The sequence below is a fragment of the Rhinolophus sinicus genome, linkage group LG02 (assembly GCF_036562045.2).
Source record: "Rhinolophus sinicus isolate RSC01 linkage group LG02, ASM3656204v1, whole genome shotgun sequence".
Taxonomy (NCBI): domain Eukaryota; kingdom Metazoa; phylum Chordata; class Mammalia; order Chiroptera; family Rhinolophidae; genus Rhinolophus; species Rhinolophus sinicus.
In genome coordinates, this window is record NC_133752.1 from 57,821,309 (window position 1) to 57,837,838 (window position 16,530).

The 16,530-nt window shown below is 37.8% G+C and overlaps 1 protein-coding gene across 1 annotated transcript in view; it reads right to left on the minus strand.

Moving 5' to 3' along the window:
* Positions 1-15,524, minus strand: part of NPFFR2 (neuropeptide FF receptor 2) — a 56,128-nt gene extending 40,604 nt beyond the window's left edge. The window contains exon 1 of the mRNA XM_074324474.1: positions 15,235-15,524. The gene's annotated coding sequence lies outside the window, so the exon portion shown is untranslated. The remainder of the gene's footprint in view (positions 1-15,234) is intronic.
* Between the last annotated feature and the right edge of the window lie 1,006 nt (positions 15,525-16,530).

Here is a 16,530-nt window from a genome sequence, read left to right on the forward strand (position 1 = left end):
AAAATGGCACTCAGGGATTGGTTATTTTACTTAGTTTGATTAAAAGCACTGATGACCTCACCACAAATGGAAAATGGAATACATAATTATAAGCCATGGCATGCAGTGCCAGAAAATGTTATTTAGGTGATCACCGGAGTATGCATAGAATAAGTGCCTATTGAAGGCAAGGTTTAGAATGTCCAAGCAGCTGCTGCGTTCGGGCTTCCTGGTGGGAATGACGACTACAAGACTGGCTTCTGACCTCATTGGGAAGACCTCTCAAATAATGACAAGGCCATGGCTTTAAATTCTCAGCTTGAGGTATCAATAGAGAAAAATAGTTGCCATTTTATATTTTTTTCAGAGGTTCTGAATTCAATATATTAGTTTAAGCAGATAGGACAAACATGTTTTCTTGGTTAAACGCAATGTTAGCTGACATTAATTAAATTACATTCTTTAATACACTTGTTATAATACTAAGGAGGGAATCTACCTCTTCGCGGTGCGATAGGAGGTCCAGAGAACTTTCCCTTCATCAAATAACTGAGAAATACATTGCTCGGGAAAGCACTAGCATCCTTGAAAAGTTCTATAGTACGGATATACTCTAAAGGCAGGGGATGTATGATGATCGGAAATACTGTTACTGAACTGGGCTTCCTGACTACAGTAGGCGTTAGGGATGCTGGAGGGGCAGAGACCAATGGGCAGCACTTCACTGCCAGGCAAAAGTGAGTGTGCTTATCCTGATGGTAAGCATGTTTCAAAAAGTTAGCAAGAATTGTTGACCCACAAAGTTCATTACAAAATGCTATTCACTTGAACTGAAGCAAGTCAACTTATTATTAAAGTCATACTTTAGGAATAAAGATTAGACACCTGCCTCAAGTCACTACAATGGGAAACCATGGTCTCTCACCCAATTTTCAGACCAGAACTACTTCACAGAACTAAAGTCTCTTGAATAAATGGAAAGATGGATTCACATGATGAGGAAGCATCATGCATCACTTCCTCAAACAGTTTCTTATGTCTTTTAATAATGGAAACTGCAGTTAATTATCAAGTAGATGATTCTCGGGGGAATAAAATAACCAGATCTTCTGGGATTTCTGGCATTACTAATATGTACGTTTCCAAGATGACACTGTGGATCACAGATCATAGCAGAGGCATATAAATGTCAGGTGATAATAGTATTTTAGTCTAAATCTGTCTCAGAGTGGACCCGGTGAGTCTGCAAACACACCATGCCTCTTTTCTGCCCTCAGTTATTAAACATGACTCGGGTAGCCATACTTAGCAATTGGAAGAATCCCCACTTTGGTTCCCTGATTCACAGGATTAGTACTATTAGTACTATTAGGAAGAACCAAGTTAAAGATCCTGTAACTTCTCCCCACAAGGATAATAAACCAAAGCAATTATCATATCCTTAGAAGCACTGTAGAGATTTGTGTCATCATCAAAAACTTCAAAAACACATAATTGCTAATTCTTTTTAGATTCAAGTTTACTTATTTGTGGTGTAAAGAAGACAGATAGCTATTATTTTTTTTTAAAGATAAAAAGTGTTGGTGAGGATGTGGAGAGATTGGAACCCTTGCACACTGTTGGAGGCGATGTATAATAAAATGGTGCATGAACTATAGAAAACAGCATAGAGATTCCACAAGAGATTAAGCATAGAACTACCATATGATCCAGCAATTACACTTCTGGGTTTATAGCCAGAAGAACTGAAATCAGAATCTCAAAGAGATATCTGCACTCCCATGTTTGCCGCAGTACTTGTTTAAATAACTGGAATATAGAAACAATCCAAGTGTCCAGCAATGGATGAAAGGATAATAAATGTGGTACACAAATACAATGGAATATTATTCAGCCTTTAAAAAGAAAGAAATCCTGCCATTTTTGACAACATGCAAACTTTGGGCAACTTGTTTTTCGTGTTTTTTTTTTCACTTCTCAGGCGTTAAATTCCAGTTCTTATGTATGAAATTCACCAATAATGAGTGAACTATAGCAAAAACCTAGGCCCCTCACCCTTGACCCTAAAAAAAAAAAAAAAAGCAGAATCCCAGGCCCCCCTTGTTCACTAGTGGTCTCTCTCTCTCTCTCTCTCTCTCTCTCTCTCTCTCTCTCTCTCCCTCCCTCCCTACACCCCACCCCTTTGCTCTGGCTCTGGCTCTCTCGCTGTCTCCATCTCTTCTTCCCTCCCTCCCACGACCTCACTGTGTGCCCATTAGCTTTCCTTTGTAGGCTCCAGAACCTTTAAGCAATAAATGTTTTTCCTCAAGTGTTCTAGTGGTTATTGCTAAAGGGCATCTTGCAATCATAATAAGAATCACAAGGATCCATCCAGTAGTAATGTTGGCTTAGAAAGGGGAGACGTCTTTGGGACACTCACAGGGCCCAGGTAAGTGTTCCCAGGCATTTCCAGCCATTAGACTTAGCCCTGCACAAAACAGTGATGTTTGGCGCTAAGATGTTAAGATAGCTATGACATCACTAGGTGATATGAATTTTCAGCTTCATTATAATCTCATGAGACAACTGTCATTACATGTAGTCCACTGAGGCAGAAACACTCTTATGCTGCCCAGGACTGTACAACCTATGCCTCTAGTTAAGGTTACAGCACCGTGCACTTCAAAATTTGTTCAGAAGGTAGATACCATATTAAGTGGTCTTACCACAAAATGAAAACAAAAGGGTGATACAGGAGAGTTAGCATGTCCCTAGGTAGACAGGGAGGCCCCTGGTGGAATAAACAAAGACAGTCATATCCTAAAACTTCAGGTTTTGAAATCACTCCTTTGTTCCAGGACATAATGTAACAAGGCCTTGAGGTTAATCATAAAATTCATGTTGGCCTGACAAATGGAGCAGATCTGATAGATAAGAGTGGGTTACTTTGCTAATTCCTTTAGGATGGGCAAGCAGAACAAACCTGGTAGACGAATTTCATTAGAAGGTGCCAATTCCCTTCTTCACACAAGTTCCCTTCTTCAAACAGCTCCCCTTCCCCAAGCAGGCAAGGGCAGGTATAAAAGTAAGAGCTCTTGCCTCAGTCATGGGGCACCCCCCATTCGGGACCCCCTCCTGCTCAGGAGCTGCAACCTCTTCTCCTGCCTCTAATAAACTATCCTCTTTTTAAAACGTTTTGCCTCTCTCTGGTCTGTGTTTCCATTCTTCGGCTTCACGAGACACGAATCTGGCCCACACTCAGAAACTGCTAGCAGGTCCAACATCACCTACATCAAGTGGACAGGGGAAACTTTGGGAGGTGTTGGAAGTGTCTGTTACCTTGAGTGTGATAATGGAATCATGGGTATTTGCATGTGTCCCAACTCATCAGATTATACATAATAAATATGTGTATTTCCTTATGTAGTGATTATACATAAACCAATACAGCTGTTAAAATTAAATTTTTTAAAGTGGGGTTAAAAAGAAGCTCTTGGAGAATGACAGGGTCTTACTGTAGAGTTAAAACAGGTATCAATTCCATTGCCTCTGCCTCTCTTCCAGAACTACTGCTTTTGCAGGAGTAAATCAGCAGAGCCCCCCGGAACTTGGTATACAGATCCTTGTCTAAAAAAATATCTTTCTACATGTGAACTGTCAAAGACCACAAGAACTAGTTTGTCTTCACTCTGCAGAGACAATGGGGCATCTCCCTCCCTTTACCTCGGGGCTATGTCAAGTGATGTCAGTTCTTTAGCTCTGTTCCATAATGGAGCCTGCAGGGACATTGCTCCCATTCCTGTTCCTGGTCCACAAAACAATGAAATCATATTAACCAGACATAGTGAGCACAAAATAGTGAATACAGTAGATGCCTTGATAAGACAGATGACAACCAGAGGGTGGAAGATAATCCCCACAAAAATTCAGAAAACTGCGGCCTGAATGAAGTTTCAGGGGGACTTATGGTCTAAGGTATGAATAGTTATCCCCTGCTATAGAGAGCCAGTTGCTATATCTTATAGCCCTCAACAACTGAAAAGCACAGCACTTGATGAGCTTTTGGTTGCCATAAACAATATTTACCAGTGGATTACTGATATATTTGCTAAATAGCCGCTACAGTTTTGCTAAATCATGGTGGAGCCCAGAGCAAGAGATTTTGCAGCAGATTCAGGCTGTGGTGTGAACTGTTCTCCTTAAGATTATAGGATCTAATTGTGCTTAAAAGATTGTGACAGAGGATGATGAACGGAAATTCTGGCAATACTAGGGTGAGAAAAATAGAGCCAATTGCAAGGGCTTTACAGCAAATCTATATTCTCTTGTGAAAATGGAAATTTTCCTTTTCAAAATAGTTTCTAGCTAGCTACTATGCTAAGGCTGAGACAAAATTATATTTTATATATAAAGATATCAATAAATATTATTGTACAACTTAACTTAATCATTATGTGCACAGTGTAACAGCAGTGGGAAGAATAAATGGAATTTAAAAATGATTCTAGGGGGCCGGCCCAGTGGTTCAGGCGGTTAGAGCTCCATGCTCCTAAATCCGAAGGCTGCCGGTTCGATTCCCACATGGGCCAGTGGGCTCTCAACCACAAGGTTGCCGGTTCAACTCCCCAAGTCCCGCAAGGGATGGTGGGCTCTGCCCCCTGCAACTAAGATTGAACATGGCACCTTGAGCTGAGCTACCGCTGAGCTCCCGATGGCTCAGTTGGTTGGAATGCATCCTCTCAACCACAAGGTTGCCAGTTCGATTCCTCGACTCCCGCAAGGGATGGTGGGCTCTGCCCCCTGCAACTAAGATTGAACATGGCACCTTGAGCTGAGCTACCGCTGAGCTCCCGATGGCTCAGTTGGTTGGAATGCATCCTCTCAACCACAAGGTTGCCAGTTCGATTCCTCGACTCCCGCAAGGGATGGTGGGCAGTGCCCCCTGTAACTAAAATTGAACACGGCACATTGAGCTGAGTTGCCACTGAGCTCCTGGATGGCTCAGTTGGTTGGAGCGCATCCTCTCAACCACAAGGTTGCCAGTTCAACTCCTGCAAGAATGGTGGGCTGCACTCCCTACAACTAGCAATGGCAACTGGACCTGGAGCTGAGCTGCACCCTCCACAACTAAGACTGAAAGGACAACAACTTGAAGCTGAACGGCACCCTCCACAACTAAGATCGAAAGGACAACAACTTGACTTGGAAAAAAGTCCTGAAGTACACACTGTTCCCCAATAAAGTCTTGTTCCCCTTTCCCAATAAAATCTTTAAAAAAAAGAAATGATTTTAAACAAATGGATTAACTTAGTGACAGCACATATTTAAATTGACTTGAAAACAGACCTTTTCCTCTAGAATGCCTGAGGGTTACAAAAACATACAGGAAAAACAGACATTGAACTTCTAAAGTAATCTGCCTCTGTCCCAGGACTAATGCCTTTGTGGTACAGGCAACCAGTAATATCACCACATATTGCCAACACCTTATTAGTTCTCTTAGTCTTAACATATACAAGTTCAGTAGTCCTTCCCTAAAAGTTCAATACAACATTCTCCCTAATTTAATCTGGCAACTGCATCCTATCCAAAGAATACCTATGAAAGACATTATACCATCAGATTATACCAGGATACCAGCTGTTTATGACAACTCTTGCTGCCATAAAATAACAAGATAACAACCATGCAAATATGGCATATTACATACATGACATTATTTATTTTTTTGGTTTATACAGTTTAGAGATTCAAACTTACAGATGGAACCCTTAACTCCACTACCTGGAATATAACCAAGATATTGTTTTAAAAATAAAGCAGCCTTTCAAAAGGGAAAAATGTGCTTTAACCTAAGGTTAAACTTCAGTCTTGTGTGCAACAGTAACGTACTAGATGGCACAGTTGTGGGAAGGGGGGGGGGGAAAAAAGGACTTGTTATTATAGCTGAGATTGCTGCAGTATAAATGACTATTGCATTTTAATTGAAATTAGTGCTCTTTTAAATCCCTTCTCTTATAACTTGACTTATGGTCATGAGATTTATCACTAATCTGATAATATCAAGTTGTTTCTTCTGCAGCTACTGCATTCATACTCAGGCAGCATTTATCAGTAACGTTTTTCTTTTTCATACTACCGTTAACAGTTTTCTCTTCTATGCAAAATGTCTTCTACAGATGGTCAAAGAAAACTCATCATGGAAAGTGATTTTCCAGCTAAGGAGGTGATAATATGAGAATAACTATAACTATATGTCTATGAAACAATTATTTTCATTGAAAATGGACCAAAAATGTGGAAGACACTTTTCCCCAAATGCTTGATATTCTATTTACATTTAGATAAATTCCACTAAGGAATGTTTGACTATAATTGCATTGTAAATTGAGCTTGGATCTGCATGACTTAAAAGGCTAGCATTCTGTCTCTGATGTAAAATCCATAATATCTAATAATTGATATTTGGAATTGTTGATATAAATATGAACTTATAGTACCTAAGAGAACATTGCTTGTGGATTACAGCTTCGTAAGGTGAATCTGAATTACCACATTTTACCACATCCGAGGTTACAACGGCAGCAGATTTTTTAAAATTGTCCCACTAAACGTTTCCCAGCTGTTTAAAATAAATACCAAACATATTTTGCAAATCGATGACAGTCTGTTTTTTATAGCTTTAGCTAAAAGATCATTTCCTAGGCCTCTTTATCCATTTTTTCCAAAATAACCACCCTCAAAAAATTCTGTTGTACTACTATATCTTGGCAAGGTAAATTAAAATTCTATTCATATTGAATGCATTGGAACACATGCATATTCCTTATCAGGACGCTAAGTTGAAAATTCTTCTTTAGGTCTAACAAAAGGAAACCAAAAAAACAACCCAGCTTTGAAATTAAGTGTTATAAGATTCTATTTAATAAATGTACTGTGGCTCCTCTTTCCAAACAGTAATTTTAAGAGGATATGCTCTAAATTCAAACGGTTCAATTTTTGAAGTTTTATCCTTGTTTCTTACTTGTATAGAAAACAATCCAATTATGTTGTGCAGTAGAGCACTAAAACCAAGGTTAAAGGGTTACTTTTAAAATTACTTACATAATAGATAAGTACTTTCAATTTTAATAACATGTTCCACAGAGAACAGTTCAAATGACCTAGTAGAACTGCCCATAATGATTTGCTCAAAGTTTTCAGGGGAATGAGAACTTTCTTCTCCCCCTCCTCTTCCTCCTCCTCCTCCTCCTCTTCCTCTTTTTCCTCCTTCTCCTTCTCTTTCTTCTTCTTTTATTGGAAGATGTATTGCTATGATTTCCCTGTATTTCTTTCTTTATAAGGTCTTCAGAAGTTGTGAACTATGGTGGATAACAGTATGCTAAAGCAGAAAATAGATCAAGTTGGAAGACAAAAAGTTTGACTCCTCATCCTGGCTCTGCCTAAGCTACAAGACTAAACATTGGTGCATTTTAGTGTGATAGTCTATAAACTTACAAAGAAAAGTAAAAATTAAGTCTAATGTTCATTCTAGCTCTAAAACTTCACAATAATGCCAATAAAACTCACGATTACTGATTGCTAATGGAAAAATATTGGAAAAAGAGATTATGGAAAAAACTAATTTTTTCACATTTTGGCCTCATTACTAAAATATTGTAGTCTCAGTACTCATATTCTCTTGGCATCAAATACTTTGTTGTTCAATATTTTCTCAGGAATTACAATAAGTGTAAATGACAAAAATTAGTGTATATTTGGTAGGAATGTTAAAGAGACAAAAACCATCTTCTTTTTGCTGATAATATGATTTTATTCCAAGAAAATCAATAAACTCTAGTAAATAGCTATTGTAATTAATTGCAGAAATTGGTTAACTGGTGGCTCAAAATAGGTTACATTTTTTTAAAAGTAGCCTTTCTTAATATTAGCAATAACCACCAGGAAAGTAAAGTGAAAACAGGTTCATTTTAGACAGTCACCAAAATATAGAGTATATAGAATAAAGTTTAACAGGAAAAAGAGAACATTAAAAAAATAAATGACATAAAAAATAAAATCCGATTAAAATATTTTAAAAGTTTTGAAAACTAACATATTTTTAGAAGGGAAATTTTAATCATTTAAAGGTCAGGTGTACCCAAATTAATACATACATTTAATATAAAAGCATTTAAAACATTGGTAGATAAATAGTTCAGTTGCAGAAAATATTTGTAATGCAGATGACAGGATTTGTTTTGGAATATAATAAAAAGTTTAGAGGGAATAAATGCCCAAGAAGAGACAAAAGCTCATGAGGAAGAATATTGAGGATACATTTTTTTTTAAACATCAAAACAAAATACTTTCCGGCAAACAAAGCTAAAGCAATTTGGAATTGCCATAGAAATGGAAAAACAGAACAGTGAAATAGAATCAGAATCATAGAAATAGATCCTAATATATATCAAATTTTAATATATATATATATTTCAATTTGGTGGGTAGAATAAAATTATTTAATAATCCATTTGGAAAAAGTAAAAGTTGGCCCACTATCTTAACAGCATATTGGATTTTTAAGTGAATTTTTAAAAATTCGCTTGAATTAAGTACAAATGTTGAAAAGTTAAAAATAAGAAACTTTCAAAAATACCTAGAAGACCACATGCCTAACCTAGGAGTAGGGAAATTGATATTAATCAACACTGCCATCTTAAAATTTACATAATGAAATTAAAATATATTGACTATAAAAATATTTGAATGTGTCTACTAGTAAGTTATTTTGAACAAAGACAGTAGACAATATGGAAAATATTTACCGTGTGAGTTAATATTGATAATATCAAAGAACACACATTTGCAGAAATAACCCAGTAGAGAAATGAACAGAGATATTGATAATTTACATAAGAGACAATCTAAATAACTGAAAGGCATGAAAAGATTCAACTTCACAAGTTGGTAAGTGATTAAAATTAATGCAAAAGTTAGAGTTACAACATCTGTGGGGACAGGAGTAAAGAGTAGTTTTATAATTTTGGGGTGAAAATGTGAATATTTATAACATTTTAGAAGCAATATGGCAACATACATTAAAATTTGAAAACAGTTTTTATCCCTTGAACTTATAAATAAAAGAATTTATGAATTATTTTTATTACAGCCTTGTTTTGTGATAAAACTGAATAAAATAAAAACCTCAGGAAGCAATGTGAATGTCTATTAGATGAGGATTGGTTGAGTTTATTGTTTCTTATCCCATATCATGAGATATTACACAGATATTTAAATTTTTAATTTTATCTAGAATAGTTAACATGGAAGGCTTTCCACAAGGTATTAATGAGTGAGAAAAACAAGAGGCACATTTTTTAAAAATATAACAAAAAAATTGATGTGAATGTGTATACACAAGCATGTTTGTATCTGTATGTATGTGAATGGTTATAAAAAGATATGAAAAGCTATAATAGAATTCAGTTGCTAACATGGGTTACGTGTGAAATGAAAGCAGAGAAAAAGGAGTGGACAGAGGCAATCAGGAAAGGAAATTGAAGAATTAAGAATTCAAAAGCAACAGCATTATAATATAATTTGGGCATTTATACAATGTATTTTTTAAATAAAATATTTTTTAATATGAATAATTCTCAAGCCAATGAAAATAACAGAATGGGTAGATTTAACTTGACTAAAACCTAAATATCGTGCCATTTTATATTTTAGTCTTTCCTAGGGCTCAGACCCATATTATTCTTTAAAATCAACATACACAGATACTATGGAACCTGAATGTATATTTAAATAGTGTAGTCAATGGTAAACAAATACTTTTTCTATTTTTTTCTCCCTCACGAAAGAGAAAAGTATATACAGATCGGTCTTTTAGTTAAGGTAGGAGCCGTAGAAAGGAGAGGGGGGGAAAATAGCAGAAAGGAAGAAGGGGACTACTAGACCTGCAAAAAGATGCAGAAATTGATATGGAAATGAAATTTTCACTGAGCAAATATTAACTGATTATCTACTCTGTGCCAAACTGTTTTAGGCACTGAAGCAAAAGGCACTGAAATGAAAATGAAATCCCAGAGTCATCATGTGGATCTTAGATTTTCCTTCTGGAGAGTAAGATCCAAATAAACACATAAATGGTGGTAGTGTCAATAGCACAAATCAGAAGACACTGGTGACGAGTGGTGTGGGGAGGCACACCAGACCTGAGACGGAAAAAGCAAAAAGCATCCTCTTTGTACAGCTCTGAGAGGCTAGCTTCCCAGGTAGGGAGAAAGAATAGCAAGTGCAAAATCTGTAAGTAGGGCTGAGCTTGGTCCGTTCCAGGCTGGAGGTACCAAATGAGGAGAAGAGGGAGGAGTGAGAGGTGAGGATGAAGTCAGAGAGAAGATGTAAGACTTTGCCTACTGTGGAACCTTCAAGGCCTTACTTCTTCTGTAGAAAAGCATCAATGGAAGTTACTAAAACCTGGATAATCGAAATATCAAGAAAAGCAAGCTCAGGATAGGGGTACTTGTGCAAGCTGGGGTGGGTCTTCGGTGAGCTCCCAGGGCTGCTAGTTTCAGAAGAACCATAAACCGCTCTGTAGGTCAGAAATCATTTGAGGTAACTTTTCCAGCTGAAATAAGTGGCAACAAAGGCAACCTCTGGGTCTGGATTCTAGCTTGAACTTTGAAGCCTGAAGTAGCATTGTGATATAAATGATATAAATGCCTACCCAAGAACAAAAATCTCTTGTAAACCTTTTGAGGATGGGGAATTCCAGAGAGAAGACCAGGAAATGCAAGGCTATAACCTCTGCTGAGAGAACGCCTATACAAATGTGATATACTCTGCTTACGAAAAGGATCGGAAGCTGTGTTCCTACAGAGAGCTCACATTTACTTTAGTACCAATGTGCCACAAATGCAGGATCAAGGAGTGAAACTGAAAGGAAAATTTAGAAATATTAAATAAGTACTTTAAATTTAAAGACTTAAAAGAAGATCCATTACAAAGTAGGGAAGTTCAGAGAAATCCGAGGTACTACAGATGACACCTCTTTGATAATCTACATTTTTCAAGGAGACAGGGTTTTTGATATAACATTCTCTGAAAAAAGCAGCAGTTTATATAAGTGACAGATCATCGCCGGCCACCACACCACCCCCTCCCATGTCCCAGTACCAGAATCATAAGGTCGTGAGCAAGCTCTTGATTGGAAATTTTCCTTACTGAGTTATATGTTCACTGGTGGTAAATTCTAATGTAGACAACTATTTGATTTAACTGGAGTTCTAGTGAGACTGAATTCAAGAGATGTTTTTCTGCTTGTTTCTCTAAATATCCCTTTCCCCAGACAAAACTTGAAGGTTTTTTTTATGACTGCAAAAGTAGCAATGTGGGTCAAACTTTTTTACTATGAGAAATCATGAGGACTATTTTCACTCAGAATCATGAACATACATATACCCAGACCTGACTCCAGATCACGGGTCTGCAGTGTTTGGACTCAGGTGTGGGCACTTGGGAAAGCTTCACAAATGTCTGACGCTTCCTACTTCCGCTTATAAGAACCTTTGTCAGATTGTAATATTCATTTCTTCCTACGTATGTAGCTTTTCCTTGCAAAGGCTTGGCATATGCAGAAATCAAACTTTGAATGTAAGCTGCTATTACTATCTCCCTGAGGGCCCCACAGTAATAGAATCTAAGCATGTGAACATGAGTTCATTATTCTGATTCCTTGGCTCAGTAATATGTTTACTTTGGGTAAATTATTTCCAAAGCCTCAGTTTTCTTATCAGCAAAATAGGGATTGTGGTTGTACTCAATTTCCAAAACCACAAGGATTAAATGAGATTGTGCATACGAAGTTAGAGCTCACTGAAGGTAAGTTATTACTATCTCAATTTGGGAAATTGTTGTTTTCTAAACTTTGAGGGACTACAACAGGAGCTGTAATAGTCTAATATGTTTGGTAGACTCTTGGGAGTATGAAAATATAGGTCACCTGAGATTTCTGTGAGGGACTAGAGAAAGGTGCATCAGTCCTAGACGATGCTTTAGTCTGCAATGGCCACAGTAGAACCCAGACTCTATTCAGGCACCTAAATGAAACCTTTCCCACAGCCTGAGAAGAAAATAGAATAAGAAAAATGCTTTGGTAATATTTGGAAATATTAAATGTTCAGTGGCCACAAAGTTAAGGGAGAGCCAACTTGTTGGCATTTCAAGGCTTATTTTGTTTATGGTGGTTTCTTCGTTTCTTTTCTTTAAATGACTGGTATAGTGTGATTTGCGTTGTGCTGCTGTTCTCTTTATGCAACGTGTCTGGTTGCTCAGCTGTAATAGAGAGTTGAGCCTAGTTTTACAAGGAACTGGAAGAGGAAATATCTTTTCAGTCTTGTGTGGCACTGAGATAAATTTCATTTGCATGCTATCCTGACTCATTTTGACTTTTGTTGTGGGGGGGAGGGTTTGGGGAGAAATCAAAGAGGTATTTATAACGTGCTTGAGGCTCTGATGCTCTCATCTCCTGGACCCAGTCAGACACTTCAAGAGCTATACTGGTAATGGCCACCTGAACATGAAGGAGGGACTTCTCTGCACTTTGCTCATCTCCCCTGCCAGAAGCCAGAAGCCCCTTTAGATTTCACAGAGGTAGATGTGTGCACCTTGTACATCTCCTATGTGCCAAGTGTTGCATCCAGCATGATCATATATACCATCCATTTATTACTTCTAATAGCCCACTTTACACAGGAGACATTGATGTCATAGAATTTTCAGGACTGTGCCTAGGGTAGCGACTCTCAAGTAGCAAAACAAGGATATCTGAGCTTTCTCACACCCACTATCCTCTGTTATTCTACCATAGAAACAGAGAAATCAGAGTAGTGAAAAGATTTTAGAAAGCATATTCTAGCTCATTCTTTTACATTTGAGAAATCTTAGAATCCAAGAAGTTAAATGATTTGCCTCAGGCACAGAGCCAGTTAGAAGCCTAACTGGGAAGAGAATCTGATCTCCTCACTTTTAGAAATCTTGTTTCTCAGTATCCCACAAGGCACCTGAAGGAATGAGACCCATTTGAAAGAGCTGTCTATTGTAACCATTGTAACTCATTGCTGGGGCAGTATATTTACATCTGCCTTAGGTTCTGTACAGTGAGGCACTCTCAGGACCTTAATGTTAAGTTTCAAGGCAATTGAAAAATTCATTTAAGAGCCAGTTTATCCCACAGAGCTAGAAATTAAAGCTAAAGGGAATTAGGAAAGAAAATTCAGCTGTCAACATCAGGCTAAAGGCAAGCATAACAGTCATGTGTTTAAGAGAACGATTTGGTAAGAGTATTAAAACACTATATAGATATATTTTAGAAATGTTTATATTGATCTTACTCAATTTCTTCTTTCTATAATAAGGGGGGTAATATTGTACAAAATGATTATTTTTAAATAGATGAAGCTTTAAGGAGCAAAGTTCGTTTTATTGAATGTCCCTATTACAGCTGGAAATCCATTTTAGTGCAATGCAGTGAAAACGTTCATGAATATTTATCAGAGGCATTTTCATGGAATTCTCATCAAAAATCACACACACAAAAGCCACAAATAATAAATGAACTAATTTTGCAGGAAAAAAATCATTCACTGGGTAATAGTGAATTTATATTAATACATTCTACAGCATTTGACATCAGTAAAAGAAACTATTAATGAATAGTGATTAGCAAGAGCTATGAGGTAAAAGTATAAAATTAAACACAAATTTCTAACATATACTTTTAAATATTTTGTAATGTAGTCACAAACTGCTCCAGAATAAAATGTCAGATAAAATAGATAGGTAGATAATAAAGAAAAAAATAAGTTTGAGATTAAAACTCTCCTGAAGATGTCTATAGACATCAAGAAAAATGTCTGGTACAAAGACCTAATTGGATTATATGGATCTTAGAAGAATTTACACATTAATAAAAAGCATAAGACAATCACATATTAGTAATGCATGTGTCATTACCAAGCAATAATGAAAGCACATTTTAGAGTATTACAATATCTACTCTTTAATAATATTAATATATACCTTTAAAGATAGTGCAGTATGTATAGTAAAAAAGTGTTTTCTCAAATTGTTAATCTATAGCAGCTTTTACCAAATGAAAGACTCTGATTGAAAGCTCTGCATACACTTATCACTGAACTTTCTGTTCATGATAATGGTTCTTTGAGCACTTCATAGAATTTGGCAGATTCAATGTAACTTAAAATATCACCATTAAGATAATTTTACAAGCTATTTTTGTTTAAACAGGATTCTAGCTGAAAACAACAATATCCACAGTCAACAAACCACAATTTACTCATCCTCCCCTTCACTAGTTATCAATTGAAAATTATTTGGATGTACAATGGAAAGAGAAACTTAGACACAGTGTTAAAATAACTGAACGTTTGGGTCAGAAAAAAAAATCCCAGCATCGTCTTATAGTTTATGTCATCTTATATTTAAGATTCTTTAAAATAAATAAATCTTTGAATTACCTTGATGAGGGAAAACAAGGAGATAAATTAATGTATCTTCGTTTCTAAGTTTAGAGTTCTGTCTTTAGCAAATACCACAGCACAGAGCAGATAATCTTCCTGATCTCCAAAACCAGATCCTAACTTTAATCAATGTTATTGGAAAATGCCTGCAGGTTTGGCAGAAAAGAGGTTAAACTTGGCATTGTCTGGAAACCCTATCTCACCCCCAAAAAGAGCTAAAAGTCTCTCCAAGAGCCTTCACTGAGGGCTCTGTGGTGTCCTGGACATGTGGTAAGAAACCACATTTCAGCCTTTCTGGCAAGTAGAAACGCACAATAGGCAGCCTCACATACAGAGAGATAGACAAAGCTCGGAATCATCATGGATGAGGAGAACAGTTTAGAAAACTCTCGCTGTTATCAAGCATGCCACCCAAGGAGATTTCATCAAAGTTACAACAATACGGTCCCGGAAGAGGGTATTGGGAGAACTTTATGGTTAAGAAAGGGCTCCCTCATCCCTCCCCCCTCGCCCGGCTCTCAACTCTGCCTCCCTGGGAGCAGGCATCCACAGTCCTGAGAGAAGTCCCCCAAATGTCGCGCTGGTGACCAAAGCGATGCCCTCCTGAACTGTGACTCCACAGAGGGTGCCCAAAGCACCAGGAAGGGACTGGGTGAAGTCGAAAGAGTCAAGTCGCAAAATATAAGAATAAATATAACAGTCCCCAATCGCTAACACGAAATCATCCAAGCCTGACCCGCATCCTCACCTGCACACCCTGCTACGGCAAGAGTTCCCGCGGCTCGGCTCCGGTAACCAGAAGCGCCTACGCGGCTCAGCAACAGGTTCCTCCCCGGTCTCGCTCAAGCCACCTGCCCCCGCAGGTCTGTTCAGCCCCAGCCAGCGACGTCTGCCCAAGGGCTGGGCGCTCAGTGCTCTGCAAGCCCGCCCGCCTCCCCGTTCCCTTCAGATGAAACGTTGCTCTCCAGGGGATACCAGCCAGCTGCTTGGATTCCAAACAAGCTATTCACATCCCGTTAAGGGGCGTCCGGAAACCATCGGGTGAAGTTCAGAATTGCCGAGTGCAGCAAAGAATCACTATGACGAGTATCACATCATCGGTTGCTTGGCTCCACACCGTGGGCCAGTGATATCACCTTGCTGTGCCTCAGTTTCCTGCTTTGTAAAATAGAGCTGATGGTAATAGTAAGTGGATAATCTGAGCCTTACATGAGTGTGTATGTGCAAAATGCCTGGAGTAGTGCGTCGTACAATATTAAGCACGCAATAAATGTTAGCTATTGTTTTAAGGTTCCCTTAGGAATGAGGAAGGAGAAGTGCAGACTGTGATTCCAAATACCTCCAAATACCCACTCCAGAGCCTTCTATGAAGTGGACCGTGTTCTGTGAATCCTTGCAAAGACCTTTTAGCTTGCAAGAACATCTCTCTGGAATTCTGGAAATGTGAATTTATATCATAATTAGGAGGAAAAGGAAAGAGCCAACAGGAAATGCTCAGTGATTACAACAAGAAAATCTGCTTAATTGAAGTGCTAATAGAGAGATCATGCCTAAAACTGAATGTACTAACTTAGAGGTTTATACAATTACTGAGAAAGGAATAATTAAAGGTGTTTTAAGAGAGTAACAAGGATAAGGTCAAGTGTGGCTAATGTCTTTTAATAGGTCTGATCACGTCTGAGGTTATCAGGTCTGATCCTCATAGCAGTATGTGAGTTTTGTCAAGTGATTGTGTATAATTTTTCCCAGTCTGTGCCAAAGCACCAGGGATAATTGTCTTGTCCAAGATCAGAGTTAGTTTTTAAATGACAAAGCAGTCTCTGGAAGCTGAATTCAATTCTTTCATTATTATATTTCTCTGCTGAAATCACTGATAAATGTGGGATACAGGAAAAAGCTACTTGGAGAGGCCTTTTAAAACAGAATTCCTTGGTCTTGAGTTAAAGTAGATTCAGACGTGTTTGTGTGCTCGTGTGTGTGTGTGTGTGTGTGTGTGTGTGTGTGTGTGTTTAAATCTGGACTATGACTATGTTGAAGATCCAGA